The sequence below is a fragment of the Stegostoma tigrinum genome, chromosome 15 (genome assembly GCF_030684315.1).
Source record: "Stegostoma tigrinum isolate sSteTig4 chromosome 15, sSteTig4.hap1, whole genome shotgun sequence".
In the NCBI taxonomy this organism is placed as follows: Eukaryota; Metazoa; Chordata; class Chondrichthyes; order Orectolobiformes; family Stegostomatidae; genus Stegostoma; species Stegostoma tigrinum.
Window position 1 is genome coordinate 21,997,589 of NC_081368.1, and position 17,130 is coordinate 22,014,718.

The window sequence follows — 17,130 nt, forward strand, 5'->3', positions numbered from 1 at the left end:
GTCACAGTGATGTTCACCACAAGTCAGTCAATACTTTTCCACTCTAGTTTCCAATAGGTTGAGTGTGCCATATTGTAGATTGTGTTTCCAAATTCCATTCATTTTTGCACTGTGCCAGACAGCACTTGTTCAATCAAGTGAAGGAGCTGTTATTTTTTAATCCGGTAGGCAGTGTGGATGACATTGATACCAGGATGACATTTCTGTTCTGAATTGAATAAAAAACCTTAGCGTTTACACTTTAAGTCTGGTGAGCACCCTGTTCATCACAGTCAGCACAGTGGTGAGAATACTGTGCAGATTGACCAGATGATCAGGTACAGCTGCTGCCAGTGGTTCCAGGAGCCATTGTGCCAGGGTTAGTTTTGAAAGCAGTTATTAGTTTGAGACATTCATGGCTGCAACAAAGCTAAAGTGGTCTTTCCATTCTCATTCAACATAAAATTTGTAATAAAGTGGATGAAGCAGCTGTTACGTCACTAAAATGCAAATAGCAAGTTATCAAACAACAATGAAATAGATTGCCAATCTCTTTTGAGTTTTAAAAGCCACTAACGGTCCCCATTAATAGTTATTCATCCTCCCAGGCTGACGGCTATCCACTCCCTTGTCTGTCCAACTGTCCTTCTCTACCTTTGAGCTCTAGCCCCACCACCTATTGATTATGCCTTACCACCTCCCCCATATCCTATGTTCTGCATAAAAACTAACATTTTCCTAGTTACCATCAGTTCTCAGGAAGGGTCACTGGTCCCAAAATTTTAACTCTGATTTCTTTTCACAGATGCTGCCACATCTGCTGAACTTTTCCAGCAATTTCTGTCTTGGTTCTCTTAAGTTTTTGGTTGACAGATAACTTTTGGTCAGGACTTTTAAGAGCTCTGCTGCTCTTCTTTCAATAGTGTTGTTCAATTATTTTTCAACCAACTGAGGGGTCATTTGTGAATTTGTCTAAGGTGAAAGTGAAACCTTAGAGTACAGCAATCCCTCAGCACTGCACAAAAGTGCCAGGCTAGATTACTTGCTTGAGAATTGACTTTGAATCCACAACCTTCTAACTCAAATGAGAGTGCTATCACTGAGCCAAGGCCAAAACGTAAAGTGTTGGAGAACATCCGGGATCACGGATGTATGAGGGTGGAGATTGGACACACGAGAAAAGATGAAGGAAGTAAGTGCATTGAGAAAAAAGCAAGCTAAAGAGTTCTCTATTGTCCAGTCATGCTTAATCTCGTCTTCCATTGCTGGCGAACACTATCTAATATTAACTCTAGTCCCACTGCAGCTTAAGCAATGATCTTATTGTGAGTAAAACAAATCTAGTGAACCAAAAAAACATAAAAGCAGAGAACACTGAAAATGATGAAATGGTCAGACAGTATCAGTGCAGAGAGTTGATGGTTCAGGTTGATAGTCTTTAAATTGGAGAAATATTGCAACGTGACAGGCCACAAAATCTCCTATTTTACTGGCATTGAAACACAACAATGTTCAGAAATTATAATGTTTGTAATACCATTTACCTTTCACTGAAAGACCATCTTCAGCATACAAACATTTATCAACATCTGCCCCTCTTTCCCCAAAACCTCCCATTTCCAATAATGAACCGTTTTGTTCTCTGGATTTAAGAATTCACTTAAGATCCAAGCAATTTCTTCATTTTTGATCTTTTCTCCTTTCCCTAATTAAAAAAAATCCTGTGTCTTGGTAGAACCTAACATGGGTTACTAATATTAAAACAGAAGGGAGAAAAAAGAAAACAAAAGTACTTGCGCAAATCTTGAGTCACAAATATTAACAGATAAACACATTCTGGCAGCCAGAAAGCTGCTTTGGGCAAGTGTCCAAGTCATTTCAAATGGTGACAACCTCCAAAAGAAATAACCTACAATACCAGAACTAGGAGAAAACCAACAGCAGAGCACGTTGACAAAATATCACAACATTACTGAAGAAATAGTGCATTTGAGGAGCCCACAACCAAGAGATTCTGATCTGAAAACTAAAGGCTGATTGCAGGTGGTGAAATCAGGAAGCACATCATAGAAAAGGAAGAAGAATTTGGGAACTCTCTCCTCCAGAAAGAGATTGCAGCAAAGTCAATTTAAAGTTCTAAAAAGCAGATTAAGTTTAAAGGTATAATGTTTTACAAAACAAAGAAGAATAAAAATAAATTAGCCATATCCAATTGACTGGTCGGGAAGCTTAGAGACTGAACATTCTTCTGTGCTCCTAAAAACGCATTCAGAAATCTGTCAGGTGTCAGATTTCTGCCTTTTCTGTATTGGCTGACTTACTAGTTCTTACTTCTGTTCCTAACTTCTGTTCTTTTTTTCTTTTAGTAGTGGAGGTTAGGGATGGCAGTTTAGACTTTGGCATTTATTAGCTCAACACTATCTGTCGATCACTTGGATCATCTGCCACAAGGAAAGTGTAAGTTGTGCTCATTCACTTTGTGGTTTTAAGAACTAGGACACAGGAGTTACACGTGTACAAACATACCCATTAGGGTCCTCAAGCCTGCTCTGCCTTTCAATAAGGTCATGGCTGATTTGCTTGTATTTCAAATGCCACATTCCATTTATCCCCACTAATCTTTGACTTTCTTGCTTAATGAAATCTATCTACATCTGTTTTATAAATATTGAATGACCCCATCCCAATGGGTCTTCTGAGACAGACAGTTCCAAAGTCAACGGCCTTCAAAAAAACACCCTCAATTCTGCCCTAAAAGTGCAATCTAAAATTTTACAACAGTATCCCTTAGTTTTGGACTAACCCAGATGAAGAAACATCTTTTACATGTCCACCTTGTCAAGACCATTCAGGTTCTCACATACTTCAATCAGTCACCCTTTGCTTTTCTGAACTCATGAAAACAAGCCCTACCTGTCCAAACTATCCTCAAAACAACCTGCTGATTCTAGATATTAGTCTAGTAAACCTCCTGTGAACTGCCTCCGATGCATTTCCATTTATTCTTAAATAGGGAGGTCAAAGATTGTTGGGAATAAATGGAATGTGGCATTTGGAATGCAAACTAGTCAGCCATGGCCTTATCGAATGGCAGAGCAGGTTTGAGGAGCTTACTTTTTCTAACTGGTATGTTTGTACATGTGGAACTCCTTGTTCTTACAACCACAAAGTGAGTGAGCATTTTGCAACTGAAACTTAACATTAGAAATAACAATGTTAAATTTCTCCCATTAGTCTTTATTACATGCATACTTATATGATAACCTTATGACTCCTGCATGAGAACAGCTTGCTCTGCTTTTAACTTGGCCCTGGTAAATGAACAACTTCATATTTCCCACATTATACTCCATCTGCTGGATTTTTGGGGTGGTTCAGCGATTAGCACTGCTGCCTCACAGCGCCAGGGACCCAGGTTCAATTCCACCCTCAGGCAATTGTCTGCGTTGAGTTTGCACATTGTCCCCGTGTCTGCATGGGTTTCCTCCGGGTGCTCTGATTTCCTCCCACAGTCCAAGGATATGCAGGTCAGGTGGATTGGCTGTGCTAAAATTGCCTGTAGTGTTCAGGGAGGTGGAGGGTGTATATTGGATGGGATGCTCTGAGGTTCAGTGTGGACTTGTTGGGCCAAAGGGCCCAACACTATAGGGTCTTTATGATTTATCAAGGTCTGCATCCTTGCTATATCATTTTCTCAACAAAGGAAACTACATTTGTACAATCTTCAAATTTACCTACCATGCCATCAATCCCTATCATTGAAGTCACTGACATAAAATTTTAAAAGTTGAGAACCAAGCACAGACCACAGCAGGACCCCGCCTGTCACATGCTGCCAGTTTGAGACAGATCCATGTATGCACACTGTTCTTTGTTATCTCTGGTAGCACATCACGAAGTATTTTATGTAATGTTTTATATGGAATTTTGTCAAATACCTTCTAGAAATCCAAATACATTGCATCAAAGGGCTTCCCTCACCCACAACACATGTTAGAACAAAGAAAATTACAGCACAGCAACAGGCCCTTCAGCCCTACAAGCCTGTGCTGATCCAGATCCTCTGTCTAAACCTTTCACCTATTTTCCAAGGATCTGTATCCCTCTGCTCCCTGCCCATTCATGTATCTGACTAAAATGACGCTATCGTTCCCATCTCTACCACCTCCACTGGCAACATGTTCCAGGCACCACCCTCTGCGTAAAGAACTTTCCACGCATGTCTCCCTTAGACTTTTCCCCTCTCACCTTGCAATTGTGATCCCTAGTAATTGAGTCCCCGCTCTGGGAAAAAGCTTCTTGCTTTCCACCCTGTCTATACCCCTCATGATTTTGTAGACCTCAATCAGATCCCCCCTCAATCTCCATCTTCCTAATGTAAATAATCCTAATCTACTCAACCTCTCTTCATAGCTAGCACCCTCCATACCAGGCAGCTTCCTAGTGAACCTCCTCTGCACCCTGTCCAAAGCATCCACATTCTCCTGGTAATGTGGCGACCAGAACTGTATGCCAATACTCCTTCATAGAAGTCTAATATAATATTTAAACTGGATTTCCCTTGCACAAATCATGCTTACTCTTACCCATTCTTTTGGATTTTACAAAGTGACCAGTTATTGTCTCCTTAATGATCAATTCTAACAGCTTCCCCAGAACAGCCATCAAGTTGACTGGTCTTAACTGGGTTAAGGATAATCAACGAGTCAGGACAATTCTACTGCTTTACTGAGGCTTATACTTAAATAGTTCACATTCGTGTAAATTGGGTGTAAAACACTTCAAATATTTTCCCCAACCATTGCAGTGATGCTATCCTCTCCCATCACTACTGGAAAAGAAGGACAGAATGAACTTTATTCATTGGCTTTAGATCATCAGTGAAATGTGTTGAATGTAAAGGCTTAGTGAAAACAATCAATAGAGGCAAACTGGGAATATAGAAAAGCCGAATGAGATTTTATTAATATTAATATTTTAGAAATGTCAGAATTCCTAAGGAGTTCAGTTAGTAAATACATTTTATGATGTGGACCACACTGGATTTGTTAGTGGATCTTTTAGTGCACGCAGATTATGAAAAGTAAAACTGAACCAAGGTTCCAAATTAAGACCAGAAATCAGAGACACTTGTTGGGTGAAAATGGCGTCTGTTAAAGAAAACAAAGAGCTTGGTTCAGATCTCACGTGAACACCAATAACCTGTCACCAAATGCAAGCTGCAATAAAGGTAGCACAAGTACTGCCTCCAGAACAGGAACGAAACTGGGACAAGAGAAAAGGATTTTTAATTCTCTGGAAAGATTTTTGAGATGATGCTGGCATCTCATTTCTGCTTCCCTCAACTCCCCCAGCAATAACAAACAATTGTTTTAAAAAGGAGTATACATCAACAGCAATAATGGGAACTGCAGATGCTGGAGAACCCAAGATAACAAAGTGTGAAGCTGGATGAACACAGCAGGCAAAAACCCTAACCCTAATCCCACCCCTGCAATAACCGCCCCAAGAAGATCGCCCTCGTTCTCACATACCACCCCAGAAACCTCCGGATACAACGCATCATCCTCCGACACTCCCACCATCTATAATCCGACCCACCACCCAAAACATTTTTCCCTCCCCACCCTTGTCTGCCTTCCAAAGAGACCACTCTCTCCACAACTTCCTTGTCTGCTCCACACTCCCCTCCAACCCCACCACACCCGGCACTTTCCCCTGCAACCGCAGGAAGTGCTACACTTGTCCCCACAACTCCTCCCTCACCCCTATCCCAGGCCCCAAGATGACTTTCCATATCAAGCAGATGTTCACCTGCACATCTGCTAATGTGGTATACTGTATCCATTGTACCTGTTGTGGCTTCCTCTACATTGGGGAAACCAAGTGGAGGCTTGGGGACTGCTTTGCAGAACACCTCCACTCGGTTCGCAATAAATAACTGCACCTCCCAGTCGTGAACCATTTTAACTCCCCCTCCCATTCCTTAGATGACATGTCCATCCTGGGCCTCCTGCAGTACCACAACAATGCCACCCAAAGGTTGCAGGAACAGCAACTCATATTCCACTTGGGAACCCTGCAGCCCAATGGTATCAATGTGGACTTCACCAGCTTCAAAATCTCCCCTTCCCCCACTGCATCCCAAAACCAGCCCAGCTCGACCCCACCTCCCTAACCTGTTCTTCCTCTCACCTATCCCCTCCTCCCACCTCAAGCCGCACCTCCATTTCCTACCTACTAACCTCATCCCGCCCCCTTGACCTGTCAGTCCTCCCCAGACTGACCTATCCCCTCCCCACCTATACTCTCCTCTCCACCTAGCTTCTCCTCTATCCATCTTTGGTCCGGCTCCCCCTCTCTCCCTATTTATTTCGGAACCCTCTCCCCATACCCCTCTCTGATGAAGGGTCTAGGCCCAAAACATCAGCTTTTGTGCTCCTGAGATGCTGCTTGGCCTGCTGTGTTCATCCAGCCTCTCACTTTGTTATCTATACATCAACAGCAGTAGCTTTGCTTTAACTGTTCTCGAACCAAATAGAATTTATATCGTTAAAAGCTGTCCCTTTAAACATGGAGAAATTGGTTTGGAATTCTGTGATGGTTACATCAAGACAGAAAATAGAGGAGTAATATATTTCCACTGTACGAAAGGCACAGAGACGCATTATTGTGAACACGTACACTTTGCTCCTTCAAAGCACAGGATAATATTGTCTAACATTGGTTGTACAAGGACCTGCAGCAGGTGTTTTGTACACCATCTTCCATTAATGTTCTCACAGGAATCAGATAAGCATTTTCTCAGCACATATGAATACTCAGCAACAGCGGTTTAATTATGTTCAGTCTGGTCCAAAGATTTAAACATGCAGCAACTCAATTTTTGCTCAACCATTTTAAAGCAATAAATATAGAGTAATAGATGGATGGTAGTTAGGTACAAAACAATAAGTCAACTGAGCAGTCATGATAATATCATAAACTGCAAAAGCAGTTTGCTGCCAGATGTTCAAGAGAAAAAAATGATAATGACTTTCATTTGTGATGCAACAGGTACATTGTACTCAGTCACTTAAATATTACCATCCATTTTTCAGATTACGAGAAAACGTGTTGAGTAGTAATTTGTGATTTAAGAAGTGTTACTTTTGTGAGAATGTTAAAAGAAATGGCATTTAGCTGAAAGAAAATAGGAGCCAAATTGTACATATGATTACACTATGTAAAAATTGAGTGAATCTTCATACATAGCTGAGTTTGTACCTGGACAACAAATTGAAATCAAAAGGATCAGAAAGAGCTGTTGATCTGTGTTAAGTATCATGCTTTTAGAGGGAGAAAGGGTAGAGAAAAGTTGGTGAATGCCTCAAACACTTCCATATCTATAAGCGGGGAGCAAAGGCTTCCATCCTTGATAAGTTCCCAGTATCATCTGCTGGAACTACGCATTTGAGGAAGAGGATGGGAGAGCAGAATTGAGGACTGTAGTACAATGTAATTGCTCAACCTGGTAAAACATCTGGGATTGCGAATGAAGAATATCCAATTAGGCAAGAAATTATTTGGGTACTAATTGCTTTTGGAAACCTAGTCGGAAGGTAAATTAATGCCCTTTGAGGAAGCAGATTGGCTAGATGAGATGGAAAAGTAACAAGAGGTGTGGGGCATTAAAAAGAATACGTTATTCATGGCATGTGGGCATCTGTAGGTGTGCTAGCATTTATTGTCCATCCCTAGTTACCCTTGCGGGGCTGGTGATGAGCTGCTTTTTTTTTTGAACTGTTACAGTGCATTTACAATGCTGCTAGGGAGTAAGTTTTAGAATGTTGACTCAGCTACACGGGGGAGACAAAGGCCTAGTGGTATTATCACTGGATTGTCAATCCAGAGCCCCAGGTAATGTTCTGGAGACCCGGGTTTGAATCCCACTACAGCAGATGGTGGAATTTGAATTCAATAAATATCTGGAATTAAGAATCTAATGGTGACTGTGAATCCATTGGTGATGGTTGGAAAAAACCCATCTGGTTCACTAATGTTCTTTAGGGAGGGAAACTGCCACCCTTACCTCGTCTGGCCTATATAGGACTCCAAACCCACAGCAATGTGGTGGACTCTGAACCGCCCTCTGGTCAATTAGGGATGGGCAATAAATGCAGGCCTAGCCAGCAATACTCTCACCCCGTGAATGAATGAAGGAAATTGAAGATATACTTCCAAGCAAGGATGGTGGAGTGGTTTGGAAGGGAACTTGCCGGTGGTGGTTTTCCCATGTACCTGCTGCCCTATGGCTTTCTCAATTCTCATGGTCATGAATTGGACACTGCTGTCTAAGGGGCCTTTCTGAATTTCTGCAGTGCATCTTGTAGATGGTAACACAGCTAATATTGAGTCTAGGTTTTGGAGAGACTGAACGTTTGTGGATGGGGCGCTGATCAAGTGGGCTGTTTTGTTCTGTGTGGTTCAAGCTTCTTTGAAAGTTTTTGAAACTGCAAGTGCGAAATATTCCATTATACTCCTGACTTGTGCTTCGTAGATGGTATGCAGACTTTAGGGAATCGAGAGGTGAATTACATGCTGCAGGATTCCTGGCCTCTGACCTACTCTTGTAGCTACAGTATTTAGATGGCTAATTTACTTCAGTTTGTGATCCACAAAACCTCTCTGCCTCCCCAGAATGTTGATAGTGGGGGGATTCAATTATGTTAATGCCATTAAATTCAGTGCTAACGCAGCATATGTGTAAGCCAAATCTGAAAAGCAGCTGCTTTCACACCTGTCAGAACTTCAAATTGGTTTTACAAACTTGATATGATTCTACCAACTGAACAAAATCAACAGCATGTCATTTTATCAGCTATGAGGCTTTGAACAAACATTTTCTGATATGGCATAATTTGAAAAAGAAAAATCACATGGCAAAATGACAACAGAAAGGACAGATGCTTGCTTATAATTTAAATGTGCAAACTTTTGTTAATGTACCTGTAATTACCTTTGCCTTACCCCCACAGCTTCAATATTAATTGCTGTAGGGTTGACTCAGTTCTTGGCCCCTTTTTGTACATTCAATTATTTTGGCTAAAAACACAACAACTGAATGATTTGAATTGTTAGACTGATGGATCTGTTGGAAAGTTTTTTTTAAAATAAATGCCTGCTCAGAATTGCTTATCAGATTAAACAGATGAAATCATACTGAACGCAAATAGACAGACGGGCAATATGTGTTTTAGTTTTGCCTGATCAAAAATGGATATAAACTAAGCCTGGTCAGTGGTGAATATGTGTGTTACCAAATGCATGTAAATAACCCATAAGGAAACAGTATTCTATCCGCAAATAAAAGAGAGTTACATATCAAGATATTTTAATTGGATACATGGATTCAGAGGGCATAGATGAGGGAGGAAAAAATAAATTACGATTTTAAGTCTAGCTAGACTATATCTCAACATTGTTGCTTAAGTTGTAGATGTGTTCACTGAGCCAGTGGGTTTGGTTGCATTCCAAACATGGTCGAACCAAAGTCCTATACAACTGCAAAATAACCTGCCAACTCTTGTACTCAGTACCCCGTGCGATGAGTGAAAGCATGCCGTATGCCTTCTTGACCACTCTATCCACCTGTGTTGCCACCTTCAAGTTACAATGGACATGAACACCCAGATCTCTCTGTGCATCAATTTTCCCCAGGGCTTTTCCATTTACTGTATAGTTCGCCCTTGAGTTTGATCTTCCAAAATGCATCACCTCGCACTTGCCTGGATTGAACGCCATTTGCCATTTCTCCAGCCAACTCTCCAGTCTATCTACATTCTGCTGCATTCTCCAACAGTCCCCTTCACTATCTGCTACTCCACCAATCTTATAGTCATCTCCAAACTTGTTAATCAGACCATCTATACCTTCCTCCAGATCATTTATGTATATCCCAAGCAACAGTGGTCCTAACACGGATCACTGTGGAACACCACTGGTCACAGTTCTCCATTTTGAAAAACTCCCTTCCACTACAACTCTGTCTCCTGTTGCCCAGCCAGTTCTCTATCCATCTAGCTAGTACACCCTGGACCCCATGCGACTTCACTTTCCCCACCAGCCTACCATGGGGAACCTTATTAATTGCGTTACTGAAGTCCATGTATATGACATCTACAGCCCTTCCCTCATCTATCAATTTAGTCACTTGAATTTCTGTCAAGTTGGTAAGACATGACCTTCCCTGCACAAAAACATGCCGCCTATCACAAATAACCCCACTTTCTTCAAAATGTAAATAGATTCTATCGCTCAGTATCTTTTCCAGCAGCTTCTCCACCACTGACATCAGGTTCACCAGTCTATAATTTCCTGGATTATCCTTGCTACCCTTCTAAAATAAGAGGACAATGTTAGCAATTCTCCAGTCCTCTGGGACCTCATCCATGCTCAAGCATGCTGTAAAGATATCTGTTAAGGCCCCAGCTATTTCCTGTCTTGCTTCCCTCAGCAACCTGGGATAGATCCCAGCTGGACCTGGGGACTTATCCACCCTAAGGCCTTTAGAATACCTAACACAACGCCCTCCTTATGCCAACTTGACCTAGAGCAATCAAACACCTATCCCTAAGCTCGACATCCGTCATGACCCTCTCCTCAATGAATACCAATGCAAGGTACTCATTAAGAATCTCACTCATTTTCTCTGGCTCCTCACGTAACTTCCCTTCTTTGTCCTTGAGTGGGCCAACCATTTCTCCTCTTGCTCGTTCTGTACAAATAAAAGGCTTTGGGATTTTCCTTAACCCTGTTTGCTGAAGATATTTCATGACCCCTTTTAGCCCTCTTAATTCCTCATTTCAGATTGGTCCTACTTTCCCGATATTCTTCCAAAGCTCCATCTGTTTGCAGTCGCCTCGACCTTATGTATGCTTTCTTTCTCCTCTTTGCTGGTCTCACAATTTCACCTGTCATCCATTGTTCCCTAATCTTGCCCTGTGAAAATGAGGGATAAAGGGACATCTCTAATCAACCTCTCTTTAAAAGCTTCTCATATATCGAATATGGATTTACCCTCAAATAGCTGCTCCCGATCCAAATTCCCTACCTCCTGCGCATTTTGCTGTAGTTGGCCTTCCCCCAATTTTGCACTCTTCCTTTAGGACCACTCTCATCTTTGTCCATGAGCATTGTAAAACATATGGAATTGTGATCACTATTCCCAAAGTAATCCCAGACTGAAACTTCAACCACCTGGCTGGGTTCGTTCCCCAAAACCGGGTACAGTATGGCCCTTCCTGAGTTGGACTATTTACATACTGCTCTAGAAAACCGTCCTGGATGCTCCTTACAAATTCTGCTCCATCTAAACCCCTAAAACTTAGTGAATCCCAGTCAATGTTGTGAAAATTAAAATCTCCCATCACCACCACCCTGTTCCTCCTACATCTTTCCGTAATCTGTCGACATATTTGTGCCTCAATCTCACGCTCGCTGTTGGGAGGCCTGTGGTATGGCCCCAACATTGTTACCACACCCTTCCTATTTCTGAGCTCTGCCCATATTGCTTCACTGCTCGAGTCCTCCATAGTGCCCTCCTTCAGCACAGCTGTGATACCCTCTTTGACCAGTAATGCAACTCATCCACCCCTTTTACTTCCCTGTCTATCCCGCCTGAAGCATCTATATTCTAAATATCCCAGGATATAGAACATTACAGTTCAGTACAGGCCCTTTGGCCCTCAATGTTGCGCCGACCTGTGAGACCCATCTGAAGTCCATCTAACCTACACTATTCCATTATCACCCATATATTTATCCAACGACCATTTAAATACCCTTAAACTTGGCGAATATATTCCATGCCCTTACTATTCTGAGTAAAGAACCTACCTCTGACTTCTGTCCTATATCTATCACCCCTCAATATAAAGCTATGTCCCCTCATGCTCGCCATCACCATGAGGAAAAAGGCTCTCACTGTCTACCCTGTCTAATCCTCTGATCATCTTGTATGTCTCTATTAAATCGTCTCTTAACCTTCTTCTCCCTAATGAAAACAGCCTCAAGTCCCTCAGCCTTTCCTCATTAGACCTTCCCTCCATACCAGGCAACATCCTGGTAAATCTCCTCTGCATCCTTTCCAATGCTTCCACATCCTTCCTATAATGCGGCAACCAGAACTGTACGCAATGCTTCAAGTGCGGCCACACCAGAGTTTTGCACAGCTCCAACGTGACCTCATGGCTCTGAAACTCAATCCCCCTACCCGATAAAATCTAACACACCGTACACCTTCTTGGTGCATCAAAACATAATATTTTTATTCATCATATTCTAACTGAGCATGTTTGTTATTAAATCCCTTTTCTAAAAAAGACTGGAAGAATATCTCTGCTATGCCAGTGTTAATATTGAAATTTCTATCATTGATGGTATCAGATGGAAAAATCGATGCCAAGTGCAAATGGAAAACAGGAGATTAAAGGCACAGATTCCTTTTATTCGGATAGATTGAGTTCTACAATACAGGGAATATACCAGATGTTGAATGGTCTCAGACAATCTGTTTTTAGATGTTCATTAGCATGTTGTGTAATCATTATGGTTACATTTTGATGGCATGATATTTAAGCAGGGATAATAGGAACTGCCGGTGCTGGAGAATGTGAGATAACACAGTGTGAAGTTTGATGAACACAGCAGGCCAAGCAGCATCAGAAGAGCAGGAAAGTTTGACATTTCAGGTCAAGACCTTTCTTCGGAAAATGAAGAAAGGTCTCAACCCGAAACAGCAAACTTTCCTGCTCCCATGATATTTAAGCCATTGCTTTTGAGCTGCTTTCAAAGAAACATATCCAAAATATGACTTTTTCTCACCCCACACAGAGCTTAGCATTTCTGACAAGGATGTATCGAATTCTTTTGATCCTTGAGGGTCATGTATTGGATCAGCATTGTGACATCCTCAGAAATACCCATTGCGGAACGTGTTTCTAGTTACCAGAAATAACAAGCACCTAACTGATAATGGCCTATTAACCATGACTGCATTTCAAATGCATTACGTGTGAAGGTAGCAGTGTATCTCAATGACATAACTTGTGCTGGTAAAGCAGAAGATCTTGCTTTCCTCTTTTAATTTTCATCCATATTGGATGAATCAAATCCACAAAAAAGTAACCTGAAAGATGAATTCATCGTCTGTGTTTTAAAACATTTCTTAGACCAAAATGTTTGGGAACAATGTAGGGAACAAGCTACTTTAGACCTAGCAATACATGATGAGAAAGGGTTCATGAATGACCTCTGTAAAGGACAGTTTAGGCAAGAGTGAGCATAACATGTTAGAATTTCTCATTATCTTGGGGTGAAAAATGTGATCTGATTCTCCTGCCTTAAACAAAAAAAGGGCAAGAAGATAGTCTGATTAGAGTGGAAAAACAGGTTAAAAGATATAATGACACAGAAGTTGCAATGGACTTGAGTATTTTATAAAGCTCAAAGGTATACTCTATTGAGAAAGCAAGGTGTTACATAAAAGATGCATCAACCATGGCAAACTAAGGAAGATGTGGTTAGTATTAAAGTGAAAGGAGAAATGCACAATGCTTCAAAGATAAGTAGCAGTCCAAATGTTTGGTTTCTCCATTTTTCTTAAGGACAATTAAACAAAATGAGGCATACAATAGATAGAAAGAGCCTCTACAAGCATATAAAAAAGGAAGACCGTAGCTAAAGTGAACATTGGTCAGAGTCAAAATCCCAGGACATTTCTACAGTGGATCCTCAGGTTAGATTAACTTTGCTATTTCATCAGTGACTTTCCTCCAATGTAAGATCAAATATGGGCATGCTTAGAGACAATTGTGTAGCAACTAGTACCATCTGCAAACTCCTCATATCCTGAAGTAGTTCAAGCCCACAAATCAACAAGACCTTGAGAATATTCAGACTTGAATTGATAAGCTAAAGTAACATTCATGCCATAAGTGCTAGACAATGGCCATCAGGAGTCAATAAAATCTAACAATCATCCACTGAGATTCAGTGATATGACCACTGCTGAATCCTCAATCCAGAACAATCAACATCCTGAACAGGTGTTACCTTACCATTGACCAGAACAGAGCTGGGTAAGCCAAGAACTTTTTGGTAACTAACTTGCACCACTATCTAGAGGCACAAGTCAGAAATATGATAGATACTCCCCATTTGTCTGATGAGTGCAGCTGTAACATTCAGGGTAATTCAACATTCAAAAAAGGCTACTTGATTGACTTCACACCCACCACAATTGTATAGTGGCTGCATTGTGACCAGGTCAACGTCCAGGAATTCATGACCAACTGTGTCTTTACTTGAAAAAAAATGTACTGTAGAAGTTCAAGAGACCATCATCAGTTTCTCAAAGGCAATAAAGGGATCAATAATGAGGGTTTCCCTTGACAGTAACAGTCATCACATGAAGGAAGTGAAATAGCAGAAATACAAAACGTAAAAGTGAAATATCTGAGTTGAAGTTATGGTGAGGAAGATGGAAGCAAAGAAGAAAACATAACAGAATTCAGGGAACCAGTAATAACACGTTGTTTGACTATAATGTGAACATCTGTCAATACTTATCTTGGGGTTTATAATGTTACAGAACACTTTTCTTGGAAAAAGATAGTCTTTGTTCTAACCAACATGTATTTTTGTAACGTTCATCTCATCTCAGAAAACCAGTCTTTCACATGTATTGAATTGCGTGATTGTAATTGCTGGTAAGGTAGATACATTTCTACCTTACTTTACATTTAACGTTAGTTTTATCTGAGAGTTTTTTCTTCTTTTTTGTTTGACAAGCAGCACTAAACAAACAAAATTTACTTGTCATTTTGCTGATGTCAATTATAAGCTGTGTTGAAGTCCAATAATCTTAAGGGACAGATTTTTCTCCTCACTTCTAATAACCGATTAGTAGTGGGTCTAGGTAAGGCTTAGGAATTGGCTCAGCTTGAGGGCCTGTTTCTGTACTATATTGTATAACCTCTGTTTGATGCTTGCCCCAATTACATCCATGATCCAGGAATTTGTTCTTTGAGTAAAACTGTACCTTTACCACTTCATAGCACAATCCATTAGGAGTATAATTACTTCAAATGAGCAATAAAATGCAGTCAAAAATATTTTCTTTTTTCATATGGTACAGCCATTACTGGGAGTTTTCTAAAATGGTTCCTTCGACTTGTACTGCTTTGAGTTAGGTAATCAGGATTCAAATACACAGATCAGCATTCAGTCTGCTTACTTACAAAATCACAGATTTGTAATAGTGCCAGTCATTCGACCCATCATGTCTGCCCCAGCTCTCTAGGCATACTGTGACTCTGTGGCATTCACATCCATTTCCCCATAACTCTGAAGATGGTTTCTATTAAAACAGCCATCTAATGGTGCCTTGAATGTGTCATTGAAACCTGCTTCCATCAACAATGTAGAAACATGCAATATAGGACACCATGTGACCCTTTGGGCTTGATCTGCCACTCAATATGATCATGGCTGATCATCCAAATCAGACCCCTGCTTTTTCCCCCCAACACACTTTGATCCCTTTAGCCTTAAGAACTATATCTAACTCCTTCTTGAAAAGATTCAATGTCTGGACCTTAACCACCTTCTTTGGCAGAGAATTCTACAGGCATACCAATTGGTCAGCGAAGAAATTTCTCAGCTCAGTCCTAAATGGCCAATCCCATATCTTTAAACAGTAACCCCCGATTCCAGACTTCCTGTCATCAAGATCCTTCCTGTGTTTGTCTTGTATGGACATGCTAGAATTTTATAAGCTTCGATGTGATCGCTCCTCATTCTGATGCATTTCAGTAAACGTAGTCTTAACCAATTCAAACTCTCTTCATAAGTCTGCCCTACCTTCCAAGGAATCAATCTGGTAAAACTTTATTGCACTCGCTAAATAGCCTAGACATCTTTCCTCAAACACAGACCAGAACAGAGCACAATAGTCCTGGTATGGTCCTTTACAATCGCAGCAAGACATCACCATTTCTGAGCTCAAATCCTCTTGCTCTGAAGGGTCACATACCATTTGCATTCTTTACCACCTCCTGTATCTGCATGTCTACTTTCAGAGACTGGTGCACAAGAACATCCAGGTCTTAATGCACTTTAGCCTTTCCCAAACAAACAGTCAGTCATTCAGCTAATAAACAACCTGTTTTTACCAAAGTGGATAAATGACCTCATTTATCCACAGTTTCCCATTCACTCAGTTTGTCCGAATCACAATGAAGCATCTCTGCATTCTCCTCACAGCTCACCCTGTGACCCTAAGATTAAAGGCTAAAAGTGATGGAAATACTCAGGTCAGGTGGCTTCTGCGAAGGAAATAGATTTAATAGTTCATGTTGATGACCTTTTATAGAAATAGAAAAGTTATACACAATAGATTTTCAGTGAGGGGGGACAGGCTGGCGGGGGGGGGGGTAGTTTTATTTAGTAGAATTTAGGATGGCTTAAAGGAGTTGGCAGAATGAGACTAATGGGAAAAGTAAAGCATTAAAGTTGGACAAAAAAGTGATGCAGGTTTTGGTTTTACTTTCCTATTTCTCGTTTTTGTTTTCAGATTTCATACTGCCATTCACATTTAGAATGTAATTGAGGTCTTAAAGTATATTTCAAGAATTATTTCTTTTTCTTGCATTAAATCGATAATGCAAAATTTAATGCAAGTATTTTAAATCATTAAGATACAATGAAAAATGCATTTCATGCACAATAATGAATCCAATTTGTAATTGCATTTTTTTCAGATACAGTGGGGTCTGTGAAGTCCTACATCACATATCAATCACATTTTCCTCGGTTTGGTAGTGGTAGTGATTGCATCATCTTTACAAACATGCAGCTTGCCACGTCGTTTCAGCAAACAGCTGTGGGACAATCACAATGCTGTAGGTCTAAAGTCACATATGTATCAGACCAAGTAAGGATCTTCCCCTAAAAGAAAAATCACTGAATGGGGAGGGTTTCCATGACAATTTAGAAGTTTCATAGTTAGCATAATTGTTACAGCATTGCATTCCAGATTTAAGAGTCCTACAGGAACCACCTTGCCTTTCCAAATGCATGTAGGTCCTCTGAAACCCCTCCAACAACTTA